Genomic DNA, 18,587 nt, shown 5'->3' with positions numbered 1-18,587 from the left:
GAACAAGGTTGCAGAAGGAGAGGACTGGACCAAGGAGAAGAGACAAAGAGGAGGAAGGAGAGGGGGGTGGGAGGGGCTTTGGAAAGGAGAAGAAAGGGTAACAAATAAGGAAAGTAGAAAAAGTTCAGAAACAAGGAAGGAGCACAGAAGAAAACTAGGAAGGTGGAAATCTGTGGCAAGAAAGCCAAATCAGAGAAGAGGAATAAGCGCAATACAGAAAACCAGGAATTGCAGATGAGACCAAATGCACTGAAATGGGGCACGGCAATATTCCTAAACCGACAGCCGCCCCAAACCTGCATATAAAGAGAAGATGCTGCTAGAGAATCCAAACATAGCACTAATAGATGAGGAGGAATAGGGGAGCTTAGGAGACAGGAGGAGCAGTGGCGCGGTTGCAGCTAAGAATAATAGTGTACAATAAAGCCACAGCAAGCAACACTCCCTAAACTCCTGTTTCTTGCCATTGCCACATTCACATAGACTATCAGGTAATGACTGCTATAACTAGACAATTTAAACAAAACATATAAAATAAGTCGTGCGTGAGCATAAAAACAATAAACACATCCGCAATAGCAGATTTCACCCTCGAGACCCCAGGGATATTCCACTTCTGAACTTCCGCAGCAATAGACGATAATGTCCAGCAGTGTCCATCTAGTAGCCACAGGAATCTGGGCCGAAACATAGTCTCTGTGAGGGTCCTTCAGCACACCGAGGGATGTGGATACAGCTTCCACTGTACTAAATTGTCACAGTTGTAAATATCGGTGCCCTGAGAATAAGGAGGGGGCAGTCATGGTGCTCAGTTAAGCATGTATGGTGGCAGAAAAAGAAGGGGGGAGGATGTGGTGGGGGCTTAATACAGAAGGACAGTCCATACGGATGAGAGTGATGGGCAAAAAAACAAAACTGAAAACAAAAGTTGCAGAAAGGTAGCAAAAAGAGTCCTCCACACGGGCCTCCCCTGCAAGAAGATCATGGCGAGCTCAAAAGCTCAAAGACAAGGTTCAAAAACAAAAACATGAGAGTCACCTCAGGTCGGGTCCTTCGCCTGCAATCCTTTGTTCTTCTGCACTGTTTTGCGGGTTTTGGGTGATTTCTGCTTCTCTGCCGTAGACCAAGCTACCAATTTAGGTAATGCATGTAAGTGATGACCCATCTGTACAAGTAGCCATGATGGAATGTCCAGCTGTGGAATTGTGAGGAAATCCCAGAGTTTCTTGAGATCATCTGGAGAGCGTACAGCCAGGCGTTTTCCATCTTTCACAACGGGAAGGCCAAATGGATAGAGTCTCAATGCATGTCTCAAAGCTTTTGCATAAGCGGGTTTAGGATCCTGCGCTTTGCCAGGGTTGCAGGTTATATATCTTGGAATAGTCGTAGTGGATGGCCTTTGAAGTGTACCGCCTCGGCCTCTCTATTAGCGGACATCACCGCCGCATTGTCCACATAGCTGAGAAGCCTGCATATCACATCATGGGGTGGATCTTTGGGAGAAGGCTTTGGGCGTAGCACCCTGTGGACAGTCTCCACGACTATGGCCACCGCCTGTTCCTCACCTAGGAGTGAGGCGAAGAGCTGGTGAGATACCGAGAGCAGTGCTCCAGCATCATATGATTCAGGTAAACATTTTATTCTCATGTTTTTCCTTCTACTGTGGTTTTCTGGGTCCTCCAAAAGCAGGAAGGCTCTGTTGAGCTGTTCCTCTTGGTGCCGCAGCTGATGGGCCATCTCAGTAATGGCGTCTTCTAAGAATTCAGTGCAGTAGCCTATGTGCCGAACATCCACCTTTATTTCGGCCAACTCTTGAAGCATTGGGATCAACGCACCTTGCAGCGCTTTCGCCACTGCCTGGTAAACCGTCTTCTTTATCACCGAGCGGGAGAGGAGGCTGTGAGTCTCCTCACCCCCTAAGTCCATCCGTTTGCCAGGAATGCTGTCCACATCAGACTCGTCTTCACGCTCAGCCTCGCTCACAGGTGCCAACACCATCTTGGGAGCACGTGCCGGGCTCTGAGTAAGCTTTTTACCAAAATATTTCGTCATGTCAGATAGATTTTTGTGTAATTTCACGGAGCCAGGGGCGTCCCCTGTCTGAGTCTTGTTCTTATTGCCCATGTAAGCGGAGTGGAAAGGGCTCATTCATAAAGATTTAGGTCTAGGCTGTGGAGACCTGCTTTCTCAAGCGGCCATCCAGTTCTGCAGTCAGGCTCCACCCCCCCAAGATTAGATATTTTTTAACATTTAAATTGAAGATTTTGATTAGATGAAAACTAAAAAGTTTTAGTTAATGTGCCAGGAGCATGAGGAGACCACATGGCACAAAGACACAGCATGGAGCTGGCATCAGCACGAGGAGAACATATGGGGGCAGAATGAGAGAGCCTGGAGGTGGCATCAGCACGAGGAGAACATATGGTGGCAGTATGAGACAGCCTGAAGCTAGTATTAGCATGAGGAGAACATATGGTGGCAGAATGAGACAGCCTGGAGCTGGCATCAGCATGAGGAGAACATATGGTGGCAGAATGAGACAGACTGGAGCTGGCATCAGCATGAGAAGAACATATGGTGGCAGTACAGACAGCCTGGAGCTGGCATCAGCATGAGGAGAACATATGGTGGCAGAATGAGACAGCCTGAAGGTGGCAGCAGCAGCACCAGGAGTCCTGAAAGTGACCAGGTGACCAGGTGGGGCGGTGGGTGGCAAAACCAGTACCCGGTGACGAAGGTGGGTGAAAAAAGGAGAACTTTACAATAGAATAGTAGCTGAGGCAGGTAGGCAGAAGAAAACGGTCTCTTTTGTAAAACTGTTAGTGGGCACAAGTAAGTATTGAGGATATGCATTACATAAAACTTAACTTTGAATAATATTCTTAGGATAAAAATATATGTACACAAAATATTTTTTTTTAATTTAAGAAAGGGAAAGGTGTGCAAAAAACACCATGTGCCACCTACACCACCAAGTATTGATGTGATGCAAAGACCTCTAAAAGGTGTAAGGGAACAACGTATGATCTGTGGTAACCGGTGAGGGTAAAAACTTCCCCTGTAAGGCCCTACTCGCACTAATAATTCCCTTCTTGGCAAGTGTTACTCGCTCTAAAAAGGGCAGCCCCACACAGGAACCTCTCGCTATTTCCACCCACAAACACTGCCATTTCCCAGGGTTTTTAGGTGGAACTAGGAAGATCTTCCTGTGTGGGTCCACCCTTTTTAAGACAAGTAACACTTTCCTTGGAAAGGGAACAATGTATTGTCCATTGTAGCAGGTGGGGTAAAAACTTCCCCTGTAAAGCCCTACTCTCACCCTATTAATTCCCTTCTTGGCAAGCGTTACTCTCCCTATTTCCACTAAAAACGTAAGTGGTATGTACTTATGAGGGGAGTACAATACGCTCCACCATGCTTAAAACAGTATTTGTCTACAACACCAGCAGGTATGTACTTTTGGCTGGCCTTTCACAGTAACTAGGCCCTTAAGAGTTTAACAGGAACAAAATGGTACACCACTATGTGTATATGTACGCACAGGTTACACTTAATAGAGGACAGGCAGGCGGGCACTAATAGCAGGTTATTATGGCTTTTAGTGCTCTGCTCACCCTAACTGGCTGGCTACTATTAGCTTTTCAATTGTTGTACATACCAGTGCTGCAGCATACAGTCACTGTGTACTATACCCAAAATTGAAATTTCTCTCTCAATCTCTCTCCCTTCCCTATTAGTGCTTCTGGGCTGGATTTGGGCTTGAGGTGAATCACTGCTGTAAAAATGCTTTTCTGTGCAACACACACTTCTCTCTGTCCCTCTCTCTCTGCAATAGAATGCTGATGTGACTGGCTGCAAGATGGCTGCCAATTATATAGGGCTGTGAAATCACAGGGGTGGCTGGCTGATGATGTGATGTGATTCATGGTAATCCAACCTACCCGTGTTCCTGCCTTCCCAGTGTTCCTTGCCCCATGTCCTGACATCTTAGATGCCCTGGAGCCTGGACCGCACTAAATGGAGTTTAATGAAGCAATTCATGCAATATTTGGATTCGTTGCAAAATAAATTTTAAATTGACACTTTGGACATTTGAACTTTGGGGTGCATTCACTTTTATTGTCAAGGTTTGGGCATTAATGGCTGTGTGTTGAGTTATTTTGAGGGGACACAACATTAAACACTGTTATACAGTCTGTAAACTAACTAGTTTACATTGAAGCAGAGTTGTCATGTGAAAAGATAAAAAAAATTTAGAATAAAAAAATAATAAAAAAGAATAAAAGAATAAAAAAATTTACAAAAATTTGAGGGGTGGACCTATGTGAGGTAATGAGGGGAATTTATCAAACTGTTTAGACAGCTTTTTTTTGTCTAAATTTGCCTGCAGGAAAAGTCGCAGGCTGGCCCTGTGCGACTTTTTCTGCAACATTTCATTTAGATTGTTTCAATTTCATTACCATGAAGTGTTCTTATTTAGATAACTTTGTGCAGTGGTCACTAATGTATCATGGGCGGCTTTTTGTGAAAAGACTTACAAAAGTCGCACCAGCCAGATATAGAAGTTATCACAGGGCAATTCAACCCTGCCCTATATAACTGTATGCCAAAATTGTATTAACCCCTTAAGGACCAGGCCATTTTACACCTTAAGGACCAGAGCGTTTTTTGCAATTCTGACCACTGTCACTTTAAACATTAATAACTCTGGAATGCTTTTAGTTATCATTCTGATTCTGAGATTGTTTTTTCGTGACATATTCTACTTTAACTTAGTGGTAAAATTTTATGGTAACTTGCATCCTTTCTTGGTGAAAAATCCCAAAATTTGATAAAAAAAATGAAAATTTTGCATTTTTCTAACTTTGAAGCTCTCTGCTTGTAAGGAAAATGGATATTAAAAATAAAACATTTTTGGGTTCACATATACAATATGTCTACTTTATGTTTGCATCATAACATTTATGAGTTTTTACTTTTGGAAGACACCAGAGGGCTTCAAAGTTCAGCAGCAATTTGGAAATTTTTCACAAAATTTTCAAACTCGCTATTTTTCATGGACCAGTTCAGGTTTGAAGTGGATTTGAAGGGTCTTCATATTAGAAATACCCCATAAATGACCCCATTATAAAAACTACACCCCCCAAAGTATTCAAAATGACATTCAATAAGTGTATTAACCCTTTAGGTGTTTCACAGGAATAGCAGAAAAGTGAAGGAGAAAATTCACAATCTTCATTTTTTACACTCGCATGTTCTTGTAGACCCAATTTTTGAATTTTTGCAAGGGGTAAAAAGGAGAAAATTTTTACTTGTATTTGAAACCCAATTTCTCTCGAGTAAGCACATACCTCATATGTCTATGTTAATTGTTCGGCGGGCACAGTAGAGGGCTCAGAAGGGAAGGAGCGTCAAATGGTTTTTGGGGGGCATGTCACCTTTAGGAAGCCCCTATGGTGCCAGGACAGCAAAAAAACACATGGCATACCATTTTGGAAACTAGACCCCTCGGGGAACGTAACAAGGGGTAAAGTGAACCTTAATACCCCACAGGTGATTCACGACTTTTGCATATGTAAAAAAAAAAAAATTATGTTTTACCTAAAATGCTTGGTTTCCCAAAAATGTTACATTTTTAAAAAGGATAATAGCAGAAAATACCCCCCAAAATTTGAAGCCCAATTTCTCCCGATTCAGAAAACACCCCATATGGGGGTGAAAAGTGCTCTGCTGGCGCACTACAGGTCTCAGAAGAGAAGGAGTCACATTTGGCTTTTTGAAAGCAAATTTTGCTCTGGGGGCATGCCGCATTTAGGAAGCCCCTATGGTGCCAGAACCGCAAAAAAAAACCACATGGCATACCAGTTTGGAAACCAGACCCCTCGGGGAACGTAAAAAGGGGTAAAGTGAACCTTAATACCCTACAGGTGTTTCACGACTTTTGCATATGTAAAAAAAACATTTTTTTTACCTAAAATGCTTGGTTTCCCAAAATTTTTACATTTTTAAAAAGGGTAATAGCAGAAAATACCCCCCAAAATTTGAAGCCCAATTTCTCCCGATTCAGAAAACACCCCATATGGGGGTGAGAAGTGCTCTGCTGGCGCACTACAGGTCTCAGAAGAGAAGGAGTCACATTTGGCTTTTTGAAAGCAAATTTTGCTCTGGGGCATGCCGCATTTAGGAAGCCCCTATGGTGCCAGAACAGCAAAAAAAAAAACACATGGCATACCATTTTGGAAACTAGACCCCTCGTGGAATGTAACAAGGGGTAATGTGAACCCTAATACCCTACAGGTGTTTCACGACTTTTGCATATGTAAAAAAAAAAAAAAATTTTTTACCTAAAATGCTTGGTTTCCCAAAATTTTTACATTTTCTAAAAGGGTAATAGCAGAAAATACCCCCTAAAATTTGAAGCTCAATTTCTCCCGATTCAGAAAACACCCCATATGGGGGTGAGAAGTGCTCTGCTGGCGCACTACAGGTCTCAGAAGAGGAGGAGTCACATTTGGCTTTTTGAAAGCAAATTTTGCTCTGGGGGCATGCTGCATTTAGGAAGCCCCTATGGTGCCAGGACAGCAAAAAAAAAAAAAACACATGGCATAATATTTTGGAAACTAGACCCCTCGGGGAACGTAACAAGGGGTAATGTGAACCTTAATACCCCACAGGTGATTCACAACTTTTGCATATGTAAAAAAAAAAAAAAAAAATTACCTAAAATGTTGGTTTCCCAAAAATTTTAGATTTTTAAAAAGGGTAATAGCAGAAAATACCCCCCATAATTTGTAACACAATTTCTCCCGAGTACGGCGATACCCCATATGTGGCCCTAAACTGTTGCCTTGAAATACGACAGGGCTCCAAAGTGAGAGTGCCATGCGCATTTGAGGCCTAAATTAGGGACTTGCATAGGGGTGGACATAGGGGTATTCTACGCCAATGATTCCCAAACAGGGTGCCTCCAGCTGTTGTAAAAGTCCCAGCATGCCTGGACAGTCAGTGGCTGTCTGGTAATACTGGGAGTAGTTGTTTTGCAACAGCTGGAGGCTCCGTTTTGGAAACAGTGGCGTACCAGACGTTTTTCATTTTTATTGGGGAGGGGAGGGGGGCTGTGTAGGGGTATGTGTATATGTAGTGTTTTTTACTTTTTATTTTAATTTGTGGTAGTGTAGTGTTTTTAGGGTACAGTCGCACGGGCGGGGGAATCACAGTAGTTTCTCGCTGGCAGTTTGAGCTGCAGCAGAAAATTTGCAGCAGCTCAAACTTGCAGCCGGATACTTACTGTAATCCTCCGCCCATGTGAGTGTACCCTGTACATTCACATTGGGGGGGGGGGGGGGGGACATCCAGCTGTTGCAAAGTTACAACTCCCAGCATGTAGGGTCTATAAGTGCATGCTGGGAGTTGAAGTTTTGCAACAGCTGGAGGCTCCGTTTTGGAAACGGTGGCGTACCAGACGTTTTTCATTTTTATTGGGGAGGGGGGCTGTGTAGGGGTATGTGTATATGTAGTGTTTCTTACTTTTTATTTTATTTTGTGTTAGTGTAGTGTTTTTAGGGTACAGTCGCATGGGCGGGGGGTTCACAGTAGTTTCTCGCTGGCAGTTTGAGCTGCAGCAGAAAATTTGCAGCAGCTCAAACTTGCAGCCGGATACTTACTGTAATCCTCCGCCCATGTGAGTGTACCCTGTACATTCACATTGGGGGGGGGGGGGGGGGGACATCCAGCTGTTGCAAAGTTACAACTCCCAGCATGTACGGTCTATCAGTGCATGCTGGGAGTTGTAGTTTTGCAACAGCTGGAGGCACACTGGTTGTGAAACACCGAGTTTGGCAACGAACTCAGTGTTTTGCAACCAGTGTGCCTTCAGCTGTTGCAAAAGCTACAACCCCCAGCATGTACGGACAGCGGAAGGGCATGCTGGGTGTTGTAGTTATGCAACAGCGGGAGGCATACTACTTTGGCTGGGGATGCTGGGGATTGTAGTTATGCAACAGCTGGAGACACACTGGTTTGCTACTTAACTCAGTGTGCCTTCAGCTGTTGCAAAACTACAACTCTCAGCAGTCACCGACAGCCAACGGGCATGCTGGGAGTTGTAGTTATGCAACCAGCAGATGCACCACTACAACTCCCAGCATGCACTTTAGCTGTTTGTGCAAGCTGGGAGTTGTAGTTACACAACAGCTGAAGGTACACTTTTCCATAGAAAGAATGTGCCTCCAGCTGTTGCAAAACCATAAGTCCCAGCATGCCCATAAGTGCATGCTGGGAGTTGTGGTGGTCTGCCTCCTCCTGTTGCATAACTACAGCTCCCAGCATGCCCTTTTTGCATGCTGGGAGCTGTTGCTAAGCAACAGCAGGAGGCTGTCACTCACCTCCTGCTGCTGCTTGATCGACGCTGCAGGTCAGTCCCGCCGCCGCTGCCGTCGTCGCTCCTGGGGCCCCGATCCCAACATTAATGCCGGGGATCGGGGTCCCCAGCACCAGGGGTGCACGTCCCGCACCCGCTCACGCCCTCCGGAAGAGGGGCGGAACGGGTGCGGGAGTGACACCCGCAGCAGGCGCCCTTTTTGGTCGGCCGGGAATCCGGCCGACGAATCAGGGCGATCATGAGGTGGCACCAGTGCCACCTCACCCCTGCAGGCTCCGGCTGTTCGGGGCCGTCTCTGACGGCCCCGATCAGCCAGTAATTCCGGGTCTCCGGGTCACTGGAGACATGATTGACCCGGAATCGCCGCAGATCGCTGGACTGAATTGTCCAGCGATCTGCGGCCATCGCCGACATGGGGGGGCATAATGACCCCCCTGGGCGATATGCCGCGATGCCTGCTGAACGATTTCAGCAGGCATCGGTCACCGGCTCCCCTCCGGCTAGCGGCGGGGGGCCGGGAATGGACAGGACGTACTCCTACGTCCTCGGTCCTTAAGGACTCGGAAACGGGGGCGTAGGAGTACGTCCATTGTCCTTAAAGGGTTAAGGTCCATGCTACATTTAAAGGGGAACTCCTGTGGAGTTTTTTTTTTTTTTGTTAATCAACTGGTGCCAGAAAGTTAAACAGATTTGTAAATTACTTCTATTAAAAAATCTTAATCCTTCAAGTACTTGTAGGGGGCTGTATGCTACAGAGGAAAAACTTTTCTTTTTGGATTTCTCTTCTGTCACGACCACAGTGCTCTCTGCTGACCTCTGCTGTCCATTTTAGGAACTGTCTAGAGCAGGAGAAAATCCCCATAGCAAACATATGCTGCTCTGGACAGTTCCTAAAATGGTAATTCACAGTTAGATCCACTTGGGGGACAACTAAATAGTACCAGGAAGTACAATAGTTCACAGAGGGGTACACACTTTAAAATATAACTTTTAATCAGACACGTCTAAAACCAATCAATAGCACAGGCCCCACAACAAAAAGCCAGTGGTTTAAGTTGACACCAGATCTAAAAGTATAGACTGCACACAGATGGAGGTGTGTCTATGTAGGGGATAGTGAGGGGAGCAGTGGTGCACAGAGTGCATAAATCACCCTAAAATGCCCTATCGGGGAGATGTAGTGTAGACTACCCCTGCTCCCACAGGGACTGTCGGGGCACTCGCCCTAAAAAGAGCGACCCCTGCCCCGATATATCCCTTGGACTGCGCCCTATAAATCCCTGGCAAAATAAAACATGCCCTTGCTCTGGTATACCCGACACGTTTCTACCACATCGGTGGGTTCCTCAGGGGTTAACCAGGCAACTTGCAAAGAATCAATATCCCAATTTACAGTTACAATAATGTGAAAAGTAATCAAAGTAAGGGCTATCACCAAATAGAATTTACAAAAGTATTTACAATTTAGGCAATGCCATGAGTATATCTAACTATTAAGCACCTATCCAGTTTAGGCAATAATGGTGCTAATAATGTCAGCTGTCTACTGGCAGAAAATGCCAGCAGATGATTACTCACGGTTACCACGGGTTGCCGCAGTGGCGGTATCCCCAGGTGCACTCCCACAATGGTGGGTAGCGCACTCAGCCGATCGGTGTCCTGGCTAACCTGCCGCGGACACCCACGCTATACTTATGCGTGTCTGAAAGGAGATCACGCGCGCTTCCCAGGCCGCCGTGCGTCACTTCCGGTGGTGACGTCTCACCTCCGGTGACGCATATCCCAGCGCCGAGCGTCGCTCGTTGCTAGGCAGCGCCAGGTAATTAACAACAGCGCTGCCAGCAACTGAAAGAATCAAAGTATTTAGCCGAATCTAGAGGTAAAACGGACCATGATAAATATGCATATACAGGTGCGGGGTGAGAAATATTAGAAACGTCCTATGAAAAGCAAAAATAGAACTTCTATGCGAACCCTCTGTATTGACCTATGCCTATATACAAAATATATATAGAGCATTTGTGCATAGGAAAAAAGGGGCTGGATGATTAAAATGTACATAATTGGGGGGAGAGGGGGGGGGGGGGTTTGTAATCATAAGGAAGACTGACAAGGCGATGAGGAGAAGGGGGGGGGGAGTCTAATAACCCAAGATGTTAAATGTGTGGCAGAGAAGCCCAGAGAGCTCAAGGATAGAGGTATGGAGAGCATGAGACATCGACAGTAGTTTATTCTAGAAAGCAGGCGTAGCTCAAGGCTTCATTGAGGCCACGGGGAGCCTGGGTCTGTAGGGTGAAGATCCACCAGGTCTCTTTTTGGAGGATCAGTTTATCCCAATCTCCTCCCCTGGTGGGAGGTCTCACTAGCTCTATTCCCACAAATCTCAGATTTTGGGCATCCCCACCGTGTTGGCTATTGATATGTCGAGCTATCGGCTTGTCTGCCAGATTACTTATGTCTCTCAAATGCTCCCCTATTCTCCTTCTGAACTCTCTAAATGTCTTGCCAACATATTGCATACCGCAACTACAGGTCGCTTTGTACACCACCCCTCTACTCCGACAGTTAATAAAGTCGCGTATGGAGTAGATTTGTCCCGTGTTGGTGCTAGAAAAGGTTTTGGCCACTTCCATGTGCCTACATGCTATGCACCCACTACAGCGAAAACATCCTTTAATTTGCCTGTCTAGCCAAGTTCCTTGTGCCTGAGGTGGCGCATAGTGACTCTTAACCAATCTATCCTTCAGGCTCTTGCCCTTTCTGAAGGAGATCTGTGGGTGAGATCCCACAGCATCTTTAAGGTCGGGGTCCATCCCCAGTATCTCCCAATGTTTGCTAAGAATGCGTTTGACATCCTGTGTTCCCCCATCATAGGTAGCCACTAGTCTAATGAGGTTGTTTGAGCTCACGTCCCGGGTTTTAGGCACAAGCAAGCCTGCTCTTTCAACCTCCCTCGTGTCTCGGTACGCTTTTCGGAGGACCCAATCCGGATACCCCCTGTCCAGAAAACGCTGCCTCAAATCATTGGCTTGTTTCCTGAACTCTACTTGGGATGAACAATTTCTCTTCATCCTCAAGTATTGGCCTTTCGGGATGCCTCGTTTTAACGGTACCGGATGGAAGCTAGTCCATTCCAGTAGAGAATTTGTTGCAGTGGCCTTACGGTACACAGTTGTCTGTAAATTCCCCCTATCATCTTTCTTAATGAGGACATCCAGGAACGGTAATTCATCAGGCGACAATTCGAAGGTAAACTTAAGGCCTATTGCATTGTTGTTTAAAGCCTCAATGAAGGCTGTGAAGTCATCCCGGGTGCCATTCCATATGACGAAAATGTCGTCAATGTACCGTGCCCATAGTCCGACCTGCTCCGTAAAATGTACCAATTCCTCACCAAAGACTAACGTTTCCTCCCACCAGCCCAGATAGAGGTTAGCATATGTGGGGGCACAAGGGCTCCCCATTGCGGTCCCTCTGAGCTGGTGGAAGGTACGTCTGTCAAAAAGAAAATAATTCTTGGTGAGGGTGAACCGGAGCAGGTCCAGGACGAATCGGCTATGGGCACGGTACTGGCAACCTCTGCTTCGTAGAAAAAACTCTACCGCCGCTATTCCCAGATCATGGGGAATGCAGGAGTATAAGGACTCCACATCAATGCTGGCTAGCCACGTATGCCCCTCAAGGGTCAGACCATCTAACTTTTTTAACAGATCCGTAGTGTCTCTGGTGTATGAGGGCAGTGCCATCACGAAGGTTTTTAATATAGCATCAATGTACACACCAGCATTTTGTGATAGGTTGCCCACGCCCGAGACAATTGGTCTCCCCCTGAGGGGTGTGGTGCCTTTGTGTATTTTAGGCAAGGAGTAGAAAGTTGCCACCCTGGGATGGCGGGGTACCAAAAAGTCAGCTTCTTCTTCACTTACAAGATCAGCATCCCTAGCTGTTTGGACTATCTCGACTAATTCAGTGCGATATTGCACAGTGGGATCATCTCTTAAGATTTCATAGCAATCATCCTGCAGAAGGAGTTCTAGACACATCTGACGATATTTGAGATGGTCCATTAAAACAATGTTGCCCCCCTTATCGGAGGGCTTAATTAACAAAGATTTGTCTTTTTCCAATCTGAGCAGCGCCTGCATTTCATCATGGCTAAAGTTGGTATTGACAACTGACCTAACCTGGTCCAAATCATTTAGAACCAAGTTCAGGAACACATCCACACAGGAGAGGTCTCCTGTGGGTGGCATCTTTTTGCTTTTATTTCTCAATTGAGTAAAGGGGCCCAACCCACTGGATTGATCCCCCTCACTCATGAGATCTACCAGTAGCTCTGCACCCCGGAGGACATCCCCGGAGAGACCAAGTTCCTGGGCGCGGCGTCTCTCACAGTTGGCATGGAATTTCTTCCAATGTAGTTTCCTGGTAAATAAATGTAAATCTTTCACCCAATTGAATTTATTAAATGCAGACGTGGGTACAAAGCCCAGACCTTTACGAAGAAGACACATTTCAGATTCAGAGAGTTCGTGTGCAGATAGGTTAATAATTTGTAAAGCGGTATTCAGTTGTTTCGATTCCTTAGGGGGTACGTGGTGTACTGAGGGGGTTTCTCTAAAAAAGGACCTTGTTCTGGTGGGGCCCCACCTCTACCTCCTCTATTGAAACCTCTCCCTCCTCTCTTTCCACGTCCTCGACCTCGTCCCCTGTTTTTAGAAGGTTGATCTCTATCAGAGTCTGAATAATCTGTCTCTGTAGATGAACCGTCAGCCGTTGGTTCCACAGTACCTCCTTTGGAGAGAAACACATATACTTTATTGTCCTTGAAGTCCTGTAAATCCCGGACAAATTGGCGGTGCTTCCTCTCCTTGAGGTGGTACTGGAACCTTTCAATCGTATTTTTCAGCTGCAGCTCCTTGGTTGAAAACTCAACCTCAGACTTGAAGCCTTGGGTAATCTGAATATGAGATTTGAGTTTTTCTTCTAGGGAGCTGTGATTAACTTTCTCCTCTTCGAGGAGTATCTGCATAAATCTCAGGGAGCTCAGGGTAGCTTCTTTCTCCCACTTACTGATGAGGCCTGGACTTCTGTACCTTGCTGCTGGGGTAAGATTAATCCGCAATCCCCTTGGTACAATTTGGTGTTTTAGGTAATTCTCCAGACTCTGAACCTCCCACCATGAGGTGATGTGCTCTTTGTAGAGTCTGGTGAGTTCCCTAAATGCGGATTTAAATGAAGGAGTATACTGCTTTTGAACAAATGTTTTCTCTGAAAATACCTCAGACACCTCAGTGGCCCATATGTCTGTATTTAGACCTGCCGCTAGAAATCCGGCCATACCAAAATCTCAAGTGTAAGCAAATAATTCACAGTTAGATCCACTTGGGGGACAACTAAATAGTACCAGGAAGTACAATAGTTCACAGAGGGGTACACACTTTAAAATATAACTTTTAATCAGACACGTCTAAAACCAATCAATAGCACAGGCCCCACAACAAAAAGCCAGTGGTTTAAGTTGACACCAGATCTAAAAGTATAGACTGCACACAGATGGAGGTGTGTCTATGTAGGGGATAGTGAGGGGAGCAGTGGTGCACAGAGTGCATAAATCACCCTAAAATGCCCTATCGGGGAGATGTAGTGTAGACTACCCCTGCTCCCACAGGGACTGTCGGGGCACTCGCCCTAAAAAGAGCGACCCCTGCCCCGATATATCCCTTGGACTGCGCCCTATAAATCCCTGGCAAAATAAAACATGCCCTTGCTCTGGTATACCCGACACGTTTCTACCACATCGGTGGGTTCCTCAGGGGTTAACCAGGCAACTTGCAAAGAATCAATATCCCAATTTACAGTTACAATAATGTGAAAAGTAATCAAAGTAAGGGCTATCACCAAATAGAATTTACAAAAGTATTTACAATTTAGGCAATGCCATGAGTATATCTAACTATTAAGCACCTATCCAGTTTAGGCAATAATGGTGCTAATAATGTCAGCTGTCTACTGGCAGAAAATGCCAGCAGATGATTACTCACGGTTACCACGGGTTGCCGCAGTGGCGGTATCCCCAGGTGCACTCCCACAATGGTGGGTAGCGCACTCAGCCGATCGGTGTCCTGGCTAACCTGCCGCGGACACCCACGCTATACTTATGCGTGTCTGAAAGGAGATCACGCGCGCTTCCCAGGCCGCCGTGCGTCACTTCCGGTGGTGACGTCTCACCTCCGGTGACGCATATCCCAGCGCCGAGCGTCGCTCGTTGCTAGGCAGCGCCAGGTAATTAACAACAGCGCTGCCAGCAACTGAAAGAATCAAAGTATTTAGCCGAATCTAGAGGTAAAACGGACCATGATAAATATGCATATACAGGTGCGGGGTGAGAAATATTAGAAACGTCCTATGAAAAGCAAAAATAGAACTTCTATGCGAACCCTCTGTATTGACCTATGCCTATATACAAAATATATATAGAGCATTTGTGCATAGGAAAAAAGGGGCTGGATGATTAAAATGTACATAATTGGGGGGAGAGGGGGGGGGGGTTTGTAATCATAAGGAAGACTGACAAGGCGATGAGGAGAAGGGGGGGGGGAGTCTAATAACCCAAGATGTTAAATGTGTGGCAGAGAAGCCCAGAGAGCTCAAGGATAGAGGTATGGAGAGCATGAGACATCGACAGTAGTTTATTCTAGAAAGCAGGCGTAGCTCAAGGCTTCATTGAGGCCACGGGGAGCCTGGGTCTGTAGGGTGAAGATCCACCAGGTCTCTTTTTGGAGGATCAGTTTATCCCAATCTCCTCCCCTGGTGGGAGGTCTCACTAGCTCTATTCCCACAAATCTCAGATTTTGGGCATCCCCACCGTGTTGGCTATTGATATGTCGAGCTATCGGCTTGTCTGCCAGATTACTTATGTCTCTCAAATGCTCCCCTATTCTCCTTCTGAACTCTCTAAATGTCTTGCCAACATATTGCATACCGCAACTACAGGTCGCTTTGTACACCACCCCTCTACTCCGACAGTTAATAAAGTCGCGTATGGAGTAGATTTGTCCCGTGTTGGTGCTAGAAAAGGTTTTGGCCACTTCCATGTGCCTACATGCTATGCACCCACTACAGCGAAAACATCCTTTAATTTGCCTGTCTAGCCAAGTTCCTTGTGCCTGAGGTGGCGCATAGTGACTCTTAACCAATCTATCCTTCAGGCTCTTGCCCTTTCTGAAGGAGATCTGTGGGTGAGATCCCACAGCATCTTTAAGGTCGGGGTCCATCCCCAGTATCTCCCAATGTTTGCTAAGAATGCGTTTGACATCCTGTGTTCCCCCATCATAGGTAGCCACTAGTCTAATGAGGTTGTTTGAGCTCACGTCCCGGGTTTTAGGCACAAGCAAGCCTGCTCTTTCAACCTCCCTCGTGTCTCGGTACGCTTTTCGGAGGACCCAATCCGGATACCCCCTGTCCAGAAAACGCTGCCTCAAATCATTGGCTTGTTTCCTGAACTCTACTTGGGATGAACAATTTCTCTTCATCCTCAAGTATTGGCCTTTCGGGATGCCTCGTTTTAACGGTACCGGATGGAAGCTAGTCCATTCCAGTAGAGAATTTGTTGCAGTGGCCTTACGGTACACAGTTGTCTGTAAATTCCCCCTATCATCTTTCTTAATGAGGACATCCAGGAACGGTAATTCATCAGGCGACAATTCGAAGGTAAACTTAAGGCCTATTGCATTGTTGTTTAAAGCCTCAATGAAGGCTGTGAAGTCATCCCGGGTGCCATTCCATATGACGAAAATGTCGTCAATGTACCGTGCCCATAGTCCGACCTGCTCCGTAAAATGTACCAATTCCTCACCAAAGACTAACGTTTCCTCCCACCAGCCCAGATAGAGGTTAGCATATGTGGGGGCACAAGGGCTCCCCATTGCGGTCCCTCTGAGCTGGTGGAAGGTACGTCTGTCAAAAAGAAAATAATTCTTGGTGAGGGTGAACCGGAGCAGGTCCAGGACGAATCGGCTATGGGCACGGTACTGGCAACCTCTGCTTCGTAGAAAAAACTCTACCGCCGCTATTCCCAGATCATGGGGAATGCAGGAGTATAAGGACTCCACATCAATGCTGGCTAGCCACGTATGCCCCTCAAGGGTCAGACCATCTAACTTTTTTAACAGATCCGTAGTGTCTCTGGTGTATGAGGGCAGTGCCATCACGAAGGTTTTTAATATAGCATCAATGTACACACCAGCATTTTGTGATAGGTTGCCCACGCCCGAGACAATTGGTCTCCCCCTGAGGGGTGTGGTGCCTTTGTGTATTTTAGGCAAGGAGTAGAAAGTTGCCACCCTGGGATGGCGGGGTACCAAAAAGTCAGCTTCTTCTTCACTTACAAGATCAGCATCCCTAGCTGTTTGGACTATCTCGACTAATTCAGTGCGATATTGCACAGTGGGATCATCTCTTAAGATTTCATAGCAATCATCCTGCAGAAGGAGTTCTAGACACATCTGACGATATTTGAGATGGTCCATTAAAACAATGTTGCCCCCCTTATCGGAGGGCTTAATTAACAAAGATTTGTCTTTTTCCAATCTGAGCAGCGCCTGCATTTCATCATGGCTAAAGTTGGTATTGACAACTGACCTAACCTGGTCCAAATCATTTAGAACCAAGTTCAGGAACACATCCACACAGGAGAGGTCTCCTGTGGGTGGCATCTTTTTGCTTTTATTTCTCAATTGAGTAAAGGGGCCCAACCCACTGGATTGATCCCCCTCACTCATGAGATCTACCAGTAGCTCTGCACCCCGGAGGACATCCCCGGAGAGACCAAGTTCCTGGGCGCGGCGTCTCTCACAGTTGGCATGGAATTTCTTCCAATGTAGTTTCCTGGTAAATAAATGTAAATCTTTCACCCAATTGAATTTATTAAATGCAGACGTGGGTACAAAGCCCAGACCTTTACGAAGAAGACACATTTCAGATTCAGAGAGTTCGTGTGCAGATAGGTTAATAATTTGTAAAGCGGTATTCAGTTGTTTCGATTCCTTAGGGGGTACGTGGTGTACTGAGGGGGTTTCTCTAAAAAAGGACCTTGTTCTGGTGGGGCCCCACCTCTACCTCCTCTATTGAAACCTCTCCCTCCTCTCTTTCCACGTCCTCGACCTCGTCCCCTGTTTTTAGAAGGTTGATCTCTATCAGAGTCTGAATAATCTGTCTCTGTAGATGAACCGTCAGCCGTTGGTTCCACAGTACCTCCTTTGGAGAGAAACACATATACTTTATTGTCCTTGAAGTCCTGTAAATCCCGGACAAATTGGCGGTGCTTCCTCTCCTTGAGGTGGTACTGGAACCTTTCAATCGTATTTTTCAGCTGCAGCTCCTTGGTTGAAAACTCAACCTCAGACTTGAAGCCTTGGGTAATCTGAATATGAGATTTGAGTTTTTCTTCTAGGGAGCTGTGATTAACTTTCTCCTCTTCGAGGAGTATCTGCATAAATCTCAGGGAGCTCAGGGTAGCTTCTTTCTCCCACTTACTGATGAGGCCTGGACTTCTGTACCTTGCTGCTGGGGTAAGATTAATCCGCAATCCCCTTGGTACAATTTGGTGTTTTAGGTAATTCTCCAGACTCTGAACCTCCCACCATGAGGTGATGTGCTCTTTGTAGAGTCTGGTGAGTTCCCTAAATGCGGATTTAAATGAAGGAGTATACTGCTTTTGAACAAATGTTTTCTCTGAAAATACCTCAGACACCTCAGTGGCCCATATGTCTGTATTTAGACCTGCCGCTAGAAATCCGGCCATACCAAAATCTCAAGTGTAAGCAAATAATTCACAGTTAGATCCACTTGGGGGACAACTAAATAGTACCAGGAAGTACAATAGTTCACAGAGGGGTACACACTTTAAAATATAACTTTTAATCAGACACGTCTAAAACCAATCAATAGCACAGGCCCCACAACAAAAAGCCAGTGGTTTAAGTTGACACCAGATCTAAAAGTATAGACTGCACACAGATGGAGGTGTGTCTATGTAGGGGATAGTGAGGGGAGCAGTGGTGCACAGAGTGCATAAATCACCCTAAAATGCCCTATCGGGGAGATGTAGTGTAGACTACCCCTGCTCCCACAGGGACTGTCGGGGCACTCGCCCTAAAAAGAGCGACCCCTGCCCCGATATATCCCTTGGACTGCGCCCTATAAA

The sequence above is a fragment of the Hyla sarda genome, chromosome 9, assembly GCF_029499605.1.
Source record: "Hyla sarda isolate aHylSar1 chromosome 9, aHylSar1.hap1, whole genome shotgun sequence".
Lineage (NCBI taxonomy): Eukaryota > Metazoa > Chordata > Amphibia > Anura > Hylidae > Hyla > Hyla sarda.
The sequence above is the reverse complement of the archived record's forward strand: the minus strand, read 5'-3'. Positions refer to the sequence as shown.